This window comes from Peromyscus californicus, unplaced genomic scaffold (assembly GCF_007827085.1).
Source record: "Peromyscus californicus insignis strain IS unplaced genomic scaffold, ASM782708v3 Scaffold_6__1_contigs__length_162567912, whole genome shotgun sequence".
NCBI lineage: Eukaryota > Metazoa > Chordata > Mammalia > Rodentia > Cricetidae > Peromyscus > Peromyscus californicus.
In genome coordinates this window covers 123,281,916-123,296,334 of record NW_026294584.1, presented here as the reverse complement: position 1 = coordinate 123,296,334, position 14,419 = coordinate 123,281,916, and positions in this window count along the sequence as shown.

Below are 14,419 nucleotides of genomic sequence, written 5' to 3'. Positions count from 1 at the left end.
AATACTAGAAATTTATTCTGTAGCTGACCTGGGAGCTAAGAGCAACTCCTGTATTTTTAAAGGATCATGAAGAATCCACAGAACTCATGTGAGAGCAGTGAGGTCTAAAATGTCGGCTGATCCTTTGCCGCAAAAGCACGCTCACCGTGGTAGAGCACAGTGGCCCTTCTGCGAAAGGACAGCATGTTTGTTTGCCTTGTCAGATGTTGCAAAGGTGAGTAAAACCATCCCTGTCCCACGGGGCTGGAAAGGCCATGAGACCAGTGAGCAAGAGGTGAAGGGAAGATGGTGTTAGATAAGGACTTCAAAGGAAGAGAGCCAGGGGGTGGTGGGGTCATAGGGAGTGGCTTCCTCGGGAGGCATTCTTAAGATGAACCTTGAAGATAAGAGATTTTGAAGGATTAGGTGGGCAGTGTAGACAGAGGTCAAAGAATGTAGAGTCCAGTTGTGGAAACAGTAAGGTGGCGTGCCTCACTGGAAGGCAGGAAGGTGGAGAGCAGGTCCTAGGAGGAGACTGCTAGGCAGTTTCAGCTCTTTAGGGGCCCCGGAAGGACAACAGTTCTCATTTCCCCTTGGTGTTTGATATGACCATAGTCTCAGGAAGCACACGGACTTGCTGAAAAATGAGCCTCATCTCCTGTAGGCTGAACATTTCATCAGTAGCTTTTAGCTATAAATCTATAAACGCTGTTACTGTGTGCCGTCACCATCAACAAATAGAGCCGCAATCTATTCCTCGGAACTCTTGAACGTCCTCTTTAACCGCAGGACAAACAGAAGTGAGACGGCCCAGCCTGGGGAGGGTGCCAGGAATGTAGCGTTTCTGCTTCTGAGTTTGTCTCTGACTCAGTAAATGGCTGACCTTCACCCAGCCCCACCTGCTCACTGTCTCAGTCTCCTCTGCTATAAAATGGGCACAGCATCGGTCGCCTAATATCTGTCCGTAGAAACTTCTCAACGTGTTCTGGACCCTGAAAGGAGAAGATTCTCATTTCTCTCAATATTTTGTTGTTGTTGTTTTTGGGGGGTGGGGGTGGGGGATGAGATGATCAGAGTTAAAATCAGAACATAATAGCTTTGCGAATCAAATGATTATTTGTGATGTATTTATGATTGTCGTATGCCGTGGTGTGCACATGTGCCGCGGTGCTCTAGTGGAGACCAGAGGACAACCTTCGGGACTCCTCCACTGTTCGTGTAGTCCTAGAGATTAAACTCGGGTTGCCAGGCTTGTACAGGAAGTGCTCTTACCTGCTGAGCCATCTTGTCAGCCCTGATGAATGATGCAAAGTTCAAAGACGGCTGAAAGTATTCCAAATCTACCAGTCTATGATCTCTCTCCCTCTCCTCCCCTCTTCCACTCCGTCCTCTTTGAACTCTCTCTCAGTCCTCCCTTCTCAGTCTCCGGAGTGCTGGGATTATAGGTTAGCTGTTAGTATACCAACCCTGCTGGTAGTTTCTAAATTAGAGGTAGGACGCTTCTTACTGTTATCATTGCTATTACGAATGGGAGACGACAGCCCTGTCCTGGACCGTGAGCTCATATGTCCATTTCTCCAAAGCTTTGGATAATCTGCCCCGTTCTGTTCTGTGTATTACTTAGTGCTGAGTGCAGAGGAAAGAATCCTGTTCTGTGTCTTCCTTTGTGATGGGCTCTGCCTGCTAGAAGTTCTGCTCCACAGTCTAGTCTTTGCATGGGCTCTGCCTTTGGCTGTCAACAGCTGAGGGAGACACCAAAGTCTTTAATGAAAGCAGAAAACAGGGCTGGAGATGTGGCTCAGGGGGTAGAGTACTTGCCTAGCGTGTTTGAAGCCCTGAGTAGGATCCTCAGCACTAAAGCTGGGTGTGGTGGTGCACTCAGGAAGTAGGGGCGGGAGGGTCAGAACTTCAAGGTCACCTTGGGCAAGACATACATAACAACTCTGAGGCCAGCCTGGCCACCATGAGAGTCAGTCTCAAACAAGCAATCAGAAGGGCATGGGGGATCTTGACTCACAGTCACACTGGATCTGGAGTGCATGCTGGGGTTCTTAGGCATGCTATGTTCTGTAAGGCCCGGTGGTGACAGGCTTCTTAGATGTGTATGTTTCTTGGCTGAGAACCACTTGGTGGCCTGTCTATCTTCATATATCTCTTTCTGTGTTTTATTCTTATTTTATGGATACAGGTGTTTTGTCTGCATGTATGTATGTGTACCATCTGCATGCCTGGTGTCTGCAGGGGCCAACCGAGGGTGTCAGATCCCATAGAACTGGAGTTACAGATGGTTGCAAGTTCAGTTCCCTAGAAGTCATGTAAAAAGCCAAGTGTGGTAGCCTGTGTTTATAATCCCAGTGCTAAAGAAGTAGAGATGGGTGGGTCCCTGGGGTTCACTGGCTACCCAGACTGGCCTAGTAGGTGAGTCTCAGGCCAATCAGAGATCCCCATCTCAAAAAATAAAAATGAGGTGAGGGCTGTTCACATGACTTAATGGTTAACAACTAACTCCTGCAAGCTGTTGTCTGTCTCCAACATACCCACACTCACACCCAACCACACACACACACACACACACACACACACACACACACACACACGAACACACGAACACACTACTATGTTTTTTAAGGTGGTTGGCACCTTGGGAGTGGTACCTGAGGTTGACTTCTGGCATGCGTGTGAACATGAGTGCACACATTGGTGCTTATATACACACATGCATATCATTTCTATGGGCTATATGTGTGGGTCTTATCACCTGCAGATCCATACACTGAAAGCCCAACCTTCAAGGTGATGATGATGATAGGAATTGGGGACTTTGAAAGCTGATGAGGTCGTGAAGGTGGAAGTCTCCTGAGTGGGACCAGTGTCCTTGTCAAAGAGCTGACAGGGTAGGTTCTTCACTTCTGTGCTGTGAGGACACAGCACAGTGACCATTGTCTCTGAACCAGGTAAGTGAACTTTCCCAGACTCAGAACTGCCAGCACATTGTTCCCCAACCCCCAGCTTCCCTCACTGTGAGGAAAGAAATGTCTTTCTAGGTCTTCTAGTATACGGTACTTTATAACTATGGCCCTATATCGTCCTTCTTTGGACTGCCAGTTCCTGAATAATGACAAGGAGACTTTTTATTAATTATGAAAACTTGGCCTTAGCTTAGACTTGTTCCCAACTAGCTCTTAACTTAAATTAACCCATTTATATTAATCTATGTTCTGCCACAGTGGCTCATTACTTCTTCTCAGTATCGTACATCCGACTTCTTCCTCATCTGGCTGGTGTATTTCCCACCTCAGATTTTTTTCCTATCTCTGCCCAGAAGCCCTGCCTATCCTCTTCTGCCCAGCCATTGGCCATTTAGCTCTTTATTAAACCAACCAGAAGGTCCCTTAGATGAGTGAGGTTAAACAGAGACACATCTTCACACAGTATTCGAAAAGATTATCACATCATGGCCCAAACAGAATGAGACCATCAGTCTCTAGGTACAGGGCAGCACTTTTGTACTGTTCAGTAGACTGAAAGAGAGCAAAATCTAGTGTCTGTTTTTCAGTTGCTGGTAAAAGAAGTCTAAAATGCCTTTAAACCACAACTTGCTGATGAGTCTTTAAACAAGGTTAATATAAAGAAGTCATGAAACCACATTCAACATAGATGAATCTGTGTGAGGCTGAAAGAATGTAGAGCTGGAGAGAAGGCTCAGTGGTTAAGAGCATTGGCTGCCCTTACAGAAGACCAGGGTTTGATTCCCAGCACCCACGTAGCAGCTTACAACCATCTGTAACTCCAGTCCCAGGTGATCTGATGCCCTCTTCTGGCCTCTGTTGGCCAAGTATGCATGCACCACACAGACACACACCTAGGCAAAACACCCATGTATATAAAAATAAAAAAATTAATAAAAGATGAAGTGAACACCATGCATTTTTAAAAATATCTAATAGAATGTAGCCCTTTAATGATGCAAATTTAAGGTTCAGTATGCATAATGCAGGGTTTCACATATGTATAAATATGGAGTTTCATGTATGCATAAAGGCAAGGTATCACCTATATCTTATAGAAAAAGAACTAAGGAAAAATAGTAGGTTTGGATGTCATGTGGCATCTCATCTTCACTATTTGACCCTGTTTTGTAACATGAAAATAGCCATAGACAGTACATGGGCAAGTGTTCTAATAAAATTTTATTAGAACAAAAAAAAAACTTTATTATCACAAAACAAATGGTGAGCTAGATTTAAAAGTTTCCTGACCTCCAGTTTGAACAAGCAAGTTTTTCTTTTTTACAAGTACCAAAAAGTTTCAGGACCTGATCAATACTGCAGCACCATGGTTTCATTCAGGGTCTGAATTCTTTCTCTCTGCTCCTCTCTGTGTTCTCTGTGACTTTGATTTTGATCCCCCCAGGATGAGGTGCCCACAGCTCTCCACATACCACACCTTCATGAGCAGGGTTCAAAAGCCACAAGAGTCTCTCGTGTTTCCTTTTGAGGAGCAAGGACATTTTCCTCAGCAGCCTCCTAACAAACTTAACTTTACTTCCTAAACTGGGAAGGATGAGGTGAGTGTGCCTGGGCGTCTTCAGCTTGGCAACCTATAACAAGGTCTGCATTCATTTCCCATGTCTGTGCGGCAAATTCCCACACAAACCGTATCACAGGTTCTGTTGGCAGACAGAATTCAGCTTCCTGTAGCTACAGGACAGAAGTCTCTGCTTTTCTTCTGGCTAGTTGTCATCTTGGGACGGTTTGCAGCTCCCGAGAGCCCATAGATTCTATGTCTTCTACTTGCCTCATAAGACACCTCACTTACTCAAGGCCAGTCAGAAAATGGCTCTCTTTGAAGATTTTCTATGATGTAACCTCCTCAAGGGAACAATAGTCCGATTGTATTCACAGGTCCTGTCCATATTGAAGAGAACACTCTGGACCCCAGAAGACCTGACACAACATGGTTTAAGCCAGGGGTTGGCAAACACCCTGGAGAGGAACAGACAGTCCAGATTGTAGGCTCTCACCTGCTCTGTGTTCTCACATAAAGAAGCCATACATCATGATGCATGAGCAACTGAACTTGGCTGCATTCTAGTAAGACTTCAGTGAACATGGAAGCCATCTTGGAATGCTGCCTGCCTGGTACCAGGTCTCACCTGGAAAATTAAAACAGATTCATGTCACAGTAGAAAATTATACTTTCAGAGTCCTGGAGAGATGGTTCAGCACTTCAGAGCACTTGTTGCTCATTCAGAGGTTCAGAGTTTGGTTCCCAGCACACAACTACCTATAATTTCAGTTCCAGGAGCTCTGACGCCATCTTCTGGACTGTGTACGCACATAGCGACACATACTCACACAGAGACACATAATTCTTTAAAAAGATGATTATATATTCAGAAGGAATTTATCCTGTTTGGTACTCCTTTTGCTGGGAGTACATTTCTTTCTCAGAATTTCTTTGTCTAATCTTGCTTATTTTCCCATATTAATGTTAAAATGAACATATGCAGTTTTTGTGTATTTGACACAGGATCTTATATAGCCCAAGCTGGCCACTAGCTTGCTGTGTCTTGATGGCCTTGAACTCCTGATCCACCAGTCTCACCAACCTGTGTGCTGGGATTACAGGCATGCATCACCTCACCTGATTTAACTTTATATCAATTTTTAAAAACTTAATTATTAGATCAAGAGTTTTTGTACTTGTAGATTAATTTGGGAAGGACTGGCATCTTCATAGTTGATTCTTTTAGTCTAAAATCACGTAAATCTTTCCATTTGTCCAAATATTTATGACCTTCAGTCGCATTTGAACTCTTCCTCACATGGCGTACCTCTTCAGATTGTTTCTAAGGACATAGTTTTTTTATTTTTTAATATAGATGGATCGTCTCTTCTATTTCTAATCTAATATTATTTCAAGGACTCTTAGAAGCCAAACGAGCATTTTTTGTTGTCTCAAGAAATAAAATGTTTTTACTTATTTATATTTTTGTTTGTTTAGACAAGCTATTACTATGTAGCCCTGGCTGGACTGGAGTTGGCTGGGTAGGCCAGGCTGGCATCAAACTCAGAGACAGTCACTGGCTCTGCCTCCCAAATGCTGGGATTAAGGCGTGCCCCACTGCTTCTGTCAAACGAAATCCTTTAAACTACAATTAAGAACACATCATTTACTTCTGACCAAAACAATTTGTAGGTGCTATGTGCTGTAGAGAGGGGGACCCTTTCACAAAATTCATGTAAGTAAAATAACATTATGAAGAAAATAAAATAACTATGAAAAAGTATTTCTTGACTGACATTTGGGTTTTAGGACATAAACTATGTTTTTCTTACCCTTGATATTCTTTAGGGAGAAATTGAACCCAGGGCCCTGTGTGTGCTTGGGACATGCTCTACCACTGATCTACTTACTGCCTAGCCCACCATTCCTCGTTTGGTTAGTAAGGTATGCATGCAGCTATTTTTCTTAATTTGTCTTAGTCCAGTATGCATGTAGCTGCTTTCCCTAGTCAGACATGCATGTAGCTGCTTTCCCTAGTCAGGCATGCAGGTAGCTGCTTTCCCTAGTCAGGCATGCAGGTAGCTGCTTTCCCTAGCCAGGCATGCAGGTAGCTGCTTTCCCTAGCCAGGCATGCAGGTAGCTGCTTTCCCTAGTCAGGCATGCAGGTAGCTGCTTTCCCTAGTCAGGCATGCAGGTAGCTGCTTTCCCTAGTCAGGCATGCAGGTAGCTGCTTTCCCTAGTCAGGCATGCAGGTAGCTGCTTTCCCTAGCCAGGCATGCAGGTAGCTGCTTTCCCTAGTCAGGCATGCAGGTAGCTGCTTTCCCTAGTCAGGCATGCAGGTAGCTGCTTTCCCTAGTCAGGCATGCAGGTAGCTGCTTTCCCTAGTCAGGCATGCAGGTAGCTGCTTTCCCTAGTCAGGCATGCAGGTAGGTAGCTTCTGTGATGCTCTACTTCTCACTAACCCTCCCTCAAGGAAGGCTGGCAGCTCCCATCTCCTGACTTCTTTCCAACCTGAATCTTTGGAAAGGAACCACAGCTCTCAACTCAAGCAGAAGAACCATCTAATGTTGCCACCTGCTTCTACCTGCCAGTTCCCTGTGACAACCTGGGAAAGCAGCAGGGGAACCATAGCAACCCTTCCGGTGTCCACTGGAAGATGAGGAAGGGTGACCCACTCTAAAAGAGTCCTAGGCTTTGTAAACCCAAGAACATGCAGGGTATAAGGATGAATAGTGTGGGGAAGGGAGCCTAGAGCTGGAGATGTCCTTGGGCAGTGGAAGTTTTCTTCAATGAGTGAACCTATGATGGGCCAGAAGAGGAAGATGGGTTGTTACTGAACTTAGGTTCACAGTCTGTACCCCAAGAAGCCGGCTTCAGCCACCCATCTTCTAGAAAACAATTAAAATAGTTGAATTAATAGTAAAGTCAAAAAAATTCAATGTGTCCACACTGTGAAGAGGGACAAAGGGATTCAGTGACCCGCCACCCTCACCCCCTGGTCCCCTGGCATGCACCCTGAGTTCATCTTCTGGTCCTGAAGAGAGATTAAATAGATGGCCATGGATATACACTTCTAAGCTGTTCCAGTGGAGGTGAGGTGCCACCCTCCATTGACCCATCACTGTTAGGTGGCCTGACAAGTTGTTAGAAGTGTGTCAAGTCTTTTTGGGGACAGGTTCTTTCTCCAGCTAGTGCTAGACGTCAGACTGTTTCCTCTCTAAGCGTGCAGTTCCTGAGGAAAACTTCTGTGTCTTTGGTCCATTGTTTTAATAGGCTATGTGAGTCTAGAATGAATTCGTGTCTGCCAGGCTGGTTACGGGGTGGCTTGTCACCCTTCCTTTGAGGAAGGATGAGAGACCACAAGTTCTGATCATCACTCCAGCCCTCCAACAGCCAAAAACTCAGTCAAGGGCAAGTGATAGAGTATGACTCTGAAACCAAATGCCTGTCTTTGCACACAAGGGATGTCAGGGGTGGGGTGTGAGTGTGCATGTGTAAGCACATGTGTGCGTGTGCATATAGCAGTCAGAGGCCACTTGTGCATGTAGAAGTCAGGTGTCTCCTTCCTCCGATGTCATCAGATACCTGGTTTCTAGGAGACAGAGTCTCTCACTGGGACCTATGGTTCCCCAAGTAAGCTAGGCTGACGGTCCCAGAGATCTGCCTGTCTCAGATTCCCCATTGCCAGGATTTGAATTGTCTGTCACCATTAACAGCTTTCGTGCGGGTGTTAGGGTTGAACTCAGAGACTCATGTTCATGATGCAATGGGCTTGTGCGTGCCTGTTACTGGCTGAACTGTCTTCCCAGCCCTCAAGGGTCTGACTTAGATCATGTCATATATTGTTACCCTGAGAGCTTATGAAAATCCATGGCTGGGGTACAGTTCAGTGGTAAGGTGTGTGAGGCCCTGAGTCCAGTCATCTGCCCAGGAAGAAAGGGAAGAAAGAAAAGGGAGAAAGGAAGGAAGGGAGGGAGGAAGGGAGTGTGGGAGGGAGGGAGGGTAGGAGGGAGGGAGGGAAGCAGGCAGGCAAATATTTGAAGTAAGGATTAATAGGTTAAAGTTGCTTTGTATATTAAATACTTCTTCCTAGAATTTTAAATATTGTTATATTCATTCTTTTAAAAAGTAACTTTGCTTATGTTGAGGAGGGCTTGTGTGTGGGATGGTGTTGTTGACTCATAGGCATGAAGACCTCTTCCTTTGAGTCACAGGCTCACATGGACCTTGAAATACAGTCACCTGAAAGGTTTATTCTGTAGTGCTTTGAAACTCGTCCCCCTTGTCACAGTAACTCTGTCCTCACAGTTTAGACCATTGTCTCAAAGAAATCTGTGTGCGCTCATGGAGACAGAGAGAGAGAGAGAGAGAGAGAGAGAGAGAGAGAGAGAGAGAGAGAGAGAGAGAGAGAGAGTGTGTGTGTGTGTGTGTGTGTGTGTGTGTGTGTGTGTGCATATGATTCCCCCGTGGGTGTGAATTTTGTCCTCTCTGTGATTCCTGTGCCCTAGTCATATTGCTAGGCAACACTGAGCAGCACACATCCCACATTTTCCTAATTCTGTTTGATGGTTCACAAATGGACTCTGGATTTTATCTGCAGGCAGAATGACACTAGAGGGCTCAGATTTTGACTTGTGAGATACTCGGGTATCCGTTCAAACCCGAACTAAATGGCCATGGGTACCAGTGACAGGCGAAAATGGGGATGAGCAAGCTTGGGAGAGAGAAGTGCATGCATTTGTTTTTAGACTTTGACCAATCACTCCTTAATGGTACAGAAAGAGATCCCTGCCATTCTAGCTTTGCAGGTGACCTCAGGGTCAGAGAGTGAGCTGGCATCTTTCCAAGGACTTGGAGGGTACATGGGAAGTACTTTTTCTGATATTGGTGATGTTGTATATGTATAACTTGTGGAATGAAACTCGGATGTATATCTCCTATCAAAATCGAGGACAAAGTTTTCAGGTCAGGATAGAGAATTTGGTAGCATGTGAAGAATGGACCCTGGGTCCCCAGGTGGCTTGTTTTCTAATCGGCTTGCCTTCTATGTTTAGGGAGTTGTCAGAAAGAAGTTCTGATGGGTGTGGTGTGTGTGTGTGTGTGTGTGTGTGTGTGTGTGTGTGTGTGTGTGTGTGTTCTGTTTCCACGACAGACAACTAATAGATGTCACTACTCAGAAGATCATCAGAGTTTTCCCCATCTGCCTTTCCCAGACTCGGAAAAGCAAAGGAAGGAAGGTGGGTAAGCCCCAATGTACTCAGAGCTGATGCTTCCCTGGGGTAAGCAGAGGGAGTTCAGATCTTCCTTACTGGTTTGAAGACATAACTTCCATGAGATGGAAGTGGGGCCACTGGTAACAAGTATAGTTACAGGCAAATAAGATTATGTAATATAACCTTATTTTTTCCCCTAGCTGTGTAAAGAGGCTCGGTCTCATCTCTCCCTCAAAAAACCTTAACTGTTTAAAAGGACAAATTCATCAAAAAGTATTTATTACATTGCACGATGTCTCATTGGGACAGGGATTGGAGTGGCTTAGTATGTGCTTTTCTGTGTCAGGGTCTCTCCAGGGCTGTCTTCAGAGGGCTGGACTCGGTGCCTGGGATACAGCTCAGTCAGCAGAGTATTTGCCCAGGATACACAAAGCCCTGGGTTGGGTCCCCAGCACTGCCTACATTCCCCACACTTAGGAGGTAGAGGCAGGAGGATCAGGTGTTCAAGGTCAGCCTAAGATGCAGTTTGAGGCTGTCTGGGATGCAAGAGACCCTGCCTGAAAATAAACAGATAAGGGGCTGGGTAGATGGCTCAGCAGTTGAGAGCACAACTGCTCTACCAGAGAACCCAAGTTCAGCTCCCAGCACCCACATAGCAGCTCACAGCTGTCTTTGGCTCCAGATCCAGGGAATCTGCACCTTCACACAGACATACATGTAGGCAAAGCACCAATGCACATAAAATTAAAAATACATAGATAGAAAGATAGCTAGATGGATAATAGATGGATGGATGGATGAGATGGATGGATGAATAGATGGATGGATGGATGGATAGATAGATAAAAGGAGGCTGAACTGGGGTTGAAGGATGCCCTTTGACTTATTCATTTAGATAGCACTAAGTGATGGCTATTATAGAAGATTTGGTCTCTTCCAGGGCCCTTATAGCACAGCACCTAACCTCTCCAGAGTGGACAAGGCAAGAGAAAGCAAGACTGAAGCCACAGTACCCCTTATAGCCTGGAGTTAGAGGTCACATGCCATCATTGCACTCAGGGAATACATCTGGAGCTCTCTGATTGGCTTGACTGGCTGACCGCTGAGTTCCAGGAATCCTCCTGTCTCTGCCTTTCCCCCTACCCCAGTGCTGGCATTATAGGCCTATGCCACCCTAACCAGCTTGTAACATGGGTGCTGAGGATCTAAATTCAGATCTACATGCTTACAGAGCAAGGAATTTAGTGACTGAGCCCTGTCTGCAGCCTAACTCATGATTTCCACAGTATCCTGTTGCCTATGGAATGTGAGAGGGAACCACATAGCATTCAGATAACAGCAGGGGCAATTATTAGAGGCCCCTTTGCAAGTTGGTTGCCTCCAAGACAGAGATGTTTCCATCCTTACATGACTGAGGAGAAATTTGTGCATTGGCTGGGCCATTGATCAGCAGTATCCAAGCAAACTGGAAGTCAGCATCTCCTCAGCTATTATGGAAAATAACTGGTCTTCCTGTCCCCTTCTGGAGTATTCTGATTAAATCAGAGATGATGCCTAGGTTTGGCAACTTCTAAATTAGATTTCTAAGGTCAACCTTAGCACAGTTTCCCAACCTTATATGATCGTCAGTGTTAGGAGATAGGTTGTTGAAGGTGTGGAATTCTGGGACCACTTCTAGCTTAAACAATCAGGCCTAATTAAAATGTTTTCCTTTATAAGGTTTTTGACCATATGCACTCAACATGATTGAAAGTTCTACAAGGTCTAAAATAATGTATTATAAAAGATATCTCTCCAATTTTGTCTTCCTGATACTTCAATTTACCTTCCAGTGTGATCAGTATTCCTGTTCTTCATATATTCATCCAGAATATATAAGATAGATACATATGCAGGGCCTACAGCTGAATGGTAAAATACTTAACATGCACAAGGCCCTGTGGGGTATGTGTGGGAGGGTTCACAGTAAGTCCTTTTCTACAGATTCATTTACCTTTATACTAGTTTCTTGTGTGTCTTTCAGAGAAAGGGTTCCACTGTTGCAAATCACTCAGATAATGCCTTTTAACAATGGATTTTTATTGGCATATAATTGTATGAAATACTCGATTTCATAGTGACATTTTATACATGCATATAAGTATGGTGTGTGTGTGTGTGTGTGTGTGTGTGTGTGTGTGTGCTGTTGCTGTTGTTTACTGTTTCTGAGACAGGATTTCATGTTGTCCAGACTGGCTTCACACTTGCTATGTAACAAAGGATGATCTTGAACTTCTGATCCACCTGTCTCTACCTTCCAAGTGCTGAGATTACAGATGTGGACCACCACAGCTGTATGTGGTGCTCAGGACCAAATCTTAGGGCTTCAAGCATTCTGGGCAAGCAGTCTACCAACTGAGCTACATCCCTAGTGCTCAGATGATGATGATGATGGTGATGATGATGATTATTCTTCCTCCTTTTCTCCTCCTCCTCTTTTTCTTCTTCTCCTCCTCCTCCTCCTTCTTTTTTTTTCTGCCAAGTATCTCTATGTAACCCTGGCTGGCCTGAAATTCCCTATGTAGAGCAGACTGGCCTTGAACTTACAGAGATCTGCCTTTCTCTGCCTCCAAGTTCTGGGGTTAAAGGCATGTGTCACCATACCCAGCCAGGTGATTTTTATAATCTACAATAAATTGAATTATTGGAACCCTTCCCTTGTTTATGCACAAGTTGCATGCAATGCATCCATCAGGTTGTATCCCTGATGCCTTATATTTAGCTGTTGTCTAAATCGTCCAAAGAGCTTGCAGTCATTGGAAGGAGCGGCTGCTTTCAGCCTAAATGCTGCGACACTGGCATGCATAGGGCACCACGGACACTCCCTAGCATTGGAGGCAAGAAACTTCTGGAAAGAAGAGATTCACCACTGAGGTACAACAAAACAAAACAAAGGGGGGAAATGAGGCTGTAGAACTAAATGGGGAAATGGAGAGAAAGGTGTACCTGGCAGTGAGAAGAATATAAATCTGGCACTCCCAAGTTTAGATCCAGCACGGTGCTCTCCAACATACAGCATCCCCAAAGTAGAGCAACTTGAAGTCTGAGCACCAAGAGCCTCAGGGAGAAACAGGAAGCAAGTGCCCTGGCTGCAGATTAAGAATAGCTAGAGCGGCAGCTCCAAACTGGAGCATTTGGCTAGTAGGAGGAGCCAGGGGCTCTATCCCGAGCACTTCACTCTTCCTGGGCACCCTCAACTTCGAAAACACAATACTGGATGAGGACTCTGAAGACAGGGTAGTCACCAATCTGATTACAGGAGATGGTCAATTCGGGCCCCCTCTCCACTATTGCTAGGATTCTTAGCTGGGTCATCTTTGTAGATTCCTGCGAGTTTCCCTGGCACCAGGTTTCTCTCTAACCCTGAAAAGCGCCCCCTCCCCCGCATCAAGATATCTCTTTCATTATTCTCCCCCTCTGTCCTGCCCCCAACCTTCTTAACCAGATCCCTCATGTTCCCACCCCTACCCCCACTAGGCTGAGGTTTGGGAGTCCTGTTGAAGAGAGGGAGGTGGGATTGTATGAGCTGGGAGGGTCAAAGGTCATGACGGGGGGGGGGGGGGGCAGGAGGGGGGGAGGGGGTAGAGCCTGTGGAACCAACCAAAGCCCTCTCTCTGCATGTGTGTGACAGTTGTGTAGCTTGGTCTATTTGTGGGGCTCCTTGGTGTGGGATCAGGTCCTATCCCTGGAGCTTGAATTGCCTTTTGGGAACCTATCCTCCATGTTGGGTTGCCTAGTCCAGCCTTGATGTAGAGAGTAGAGCTTGGTCCTGCCTCAGCTGAATGTGGCATGCTTTGTTGAGGCTCATGGGAGACCTACCCATTTCTGAACGGAGGAGGAGTAGATGGGGGAAGTGGGGGGAGCGGTGTAGAGGGAAGGCAGGGTGGGGAGGGGAATGGGAGGAGAGGAGGGAGGGCAAACTGTGGTTAGGATGTAAAATAAATGAAAAAAAGTTTAATTAATAAAAAGAAAAGAAAATATATGGGAAGAGCATATGACTCCAAAAGTGAGATACTAACCTTGGCATGCTATGCTCAGTGGTGATGGGGTGGGCAGGGGTGGATGTTGGTATTAAAAAAAATGGATCAGAAAGTCTACATCTGGAAGGAGAGAGTGAGAATTTTAAGACATTCTCAAATTTGGACTGGTCTGAATTAGGTGGCTGGGAATGTAGGTTAGTGGTTGAGTGCCTGCCTAGCATACTCAAGGTCTGAGTTTCAGCCCTGGCTCTGCCTCCAAAGACAAGCAACTGGAAACATTTCAAGAAGGCAGATTCCGTCCGATAGAAAAGGGATTCATCCAGATGCTCCCGGTTCCCAGCATGGCTAATTTATCACCTGCTGACACTAGGGAACAAGAGTGGGGAGGTACAAGGGGTTACGTGGCTGGGTGAAAGATGAGTCTGACATTTTGAGTTGAGAAGCAGTGAACGCCCATGGAAATGGAAATACAGCTTCCCACTGAGAAATAGGAGCCAGGTGGTCGCTGGCAAGCGCAAGACTAGTTTCTCCTCCTCTTTCCCTACTCCTCTTCCTCCCCTCCTGCTCTTCTTTGAGACAAGGTCTCACTGTGTAGTCTCGACTGGCGTGGTGCTCCTTGTGTCGACTGGCCTGGAACTCAGAGACTCTCCAGGCTCTGCTTCCTGAATGCTGGAACCCACGGCATGTGCCCGCCACCCT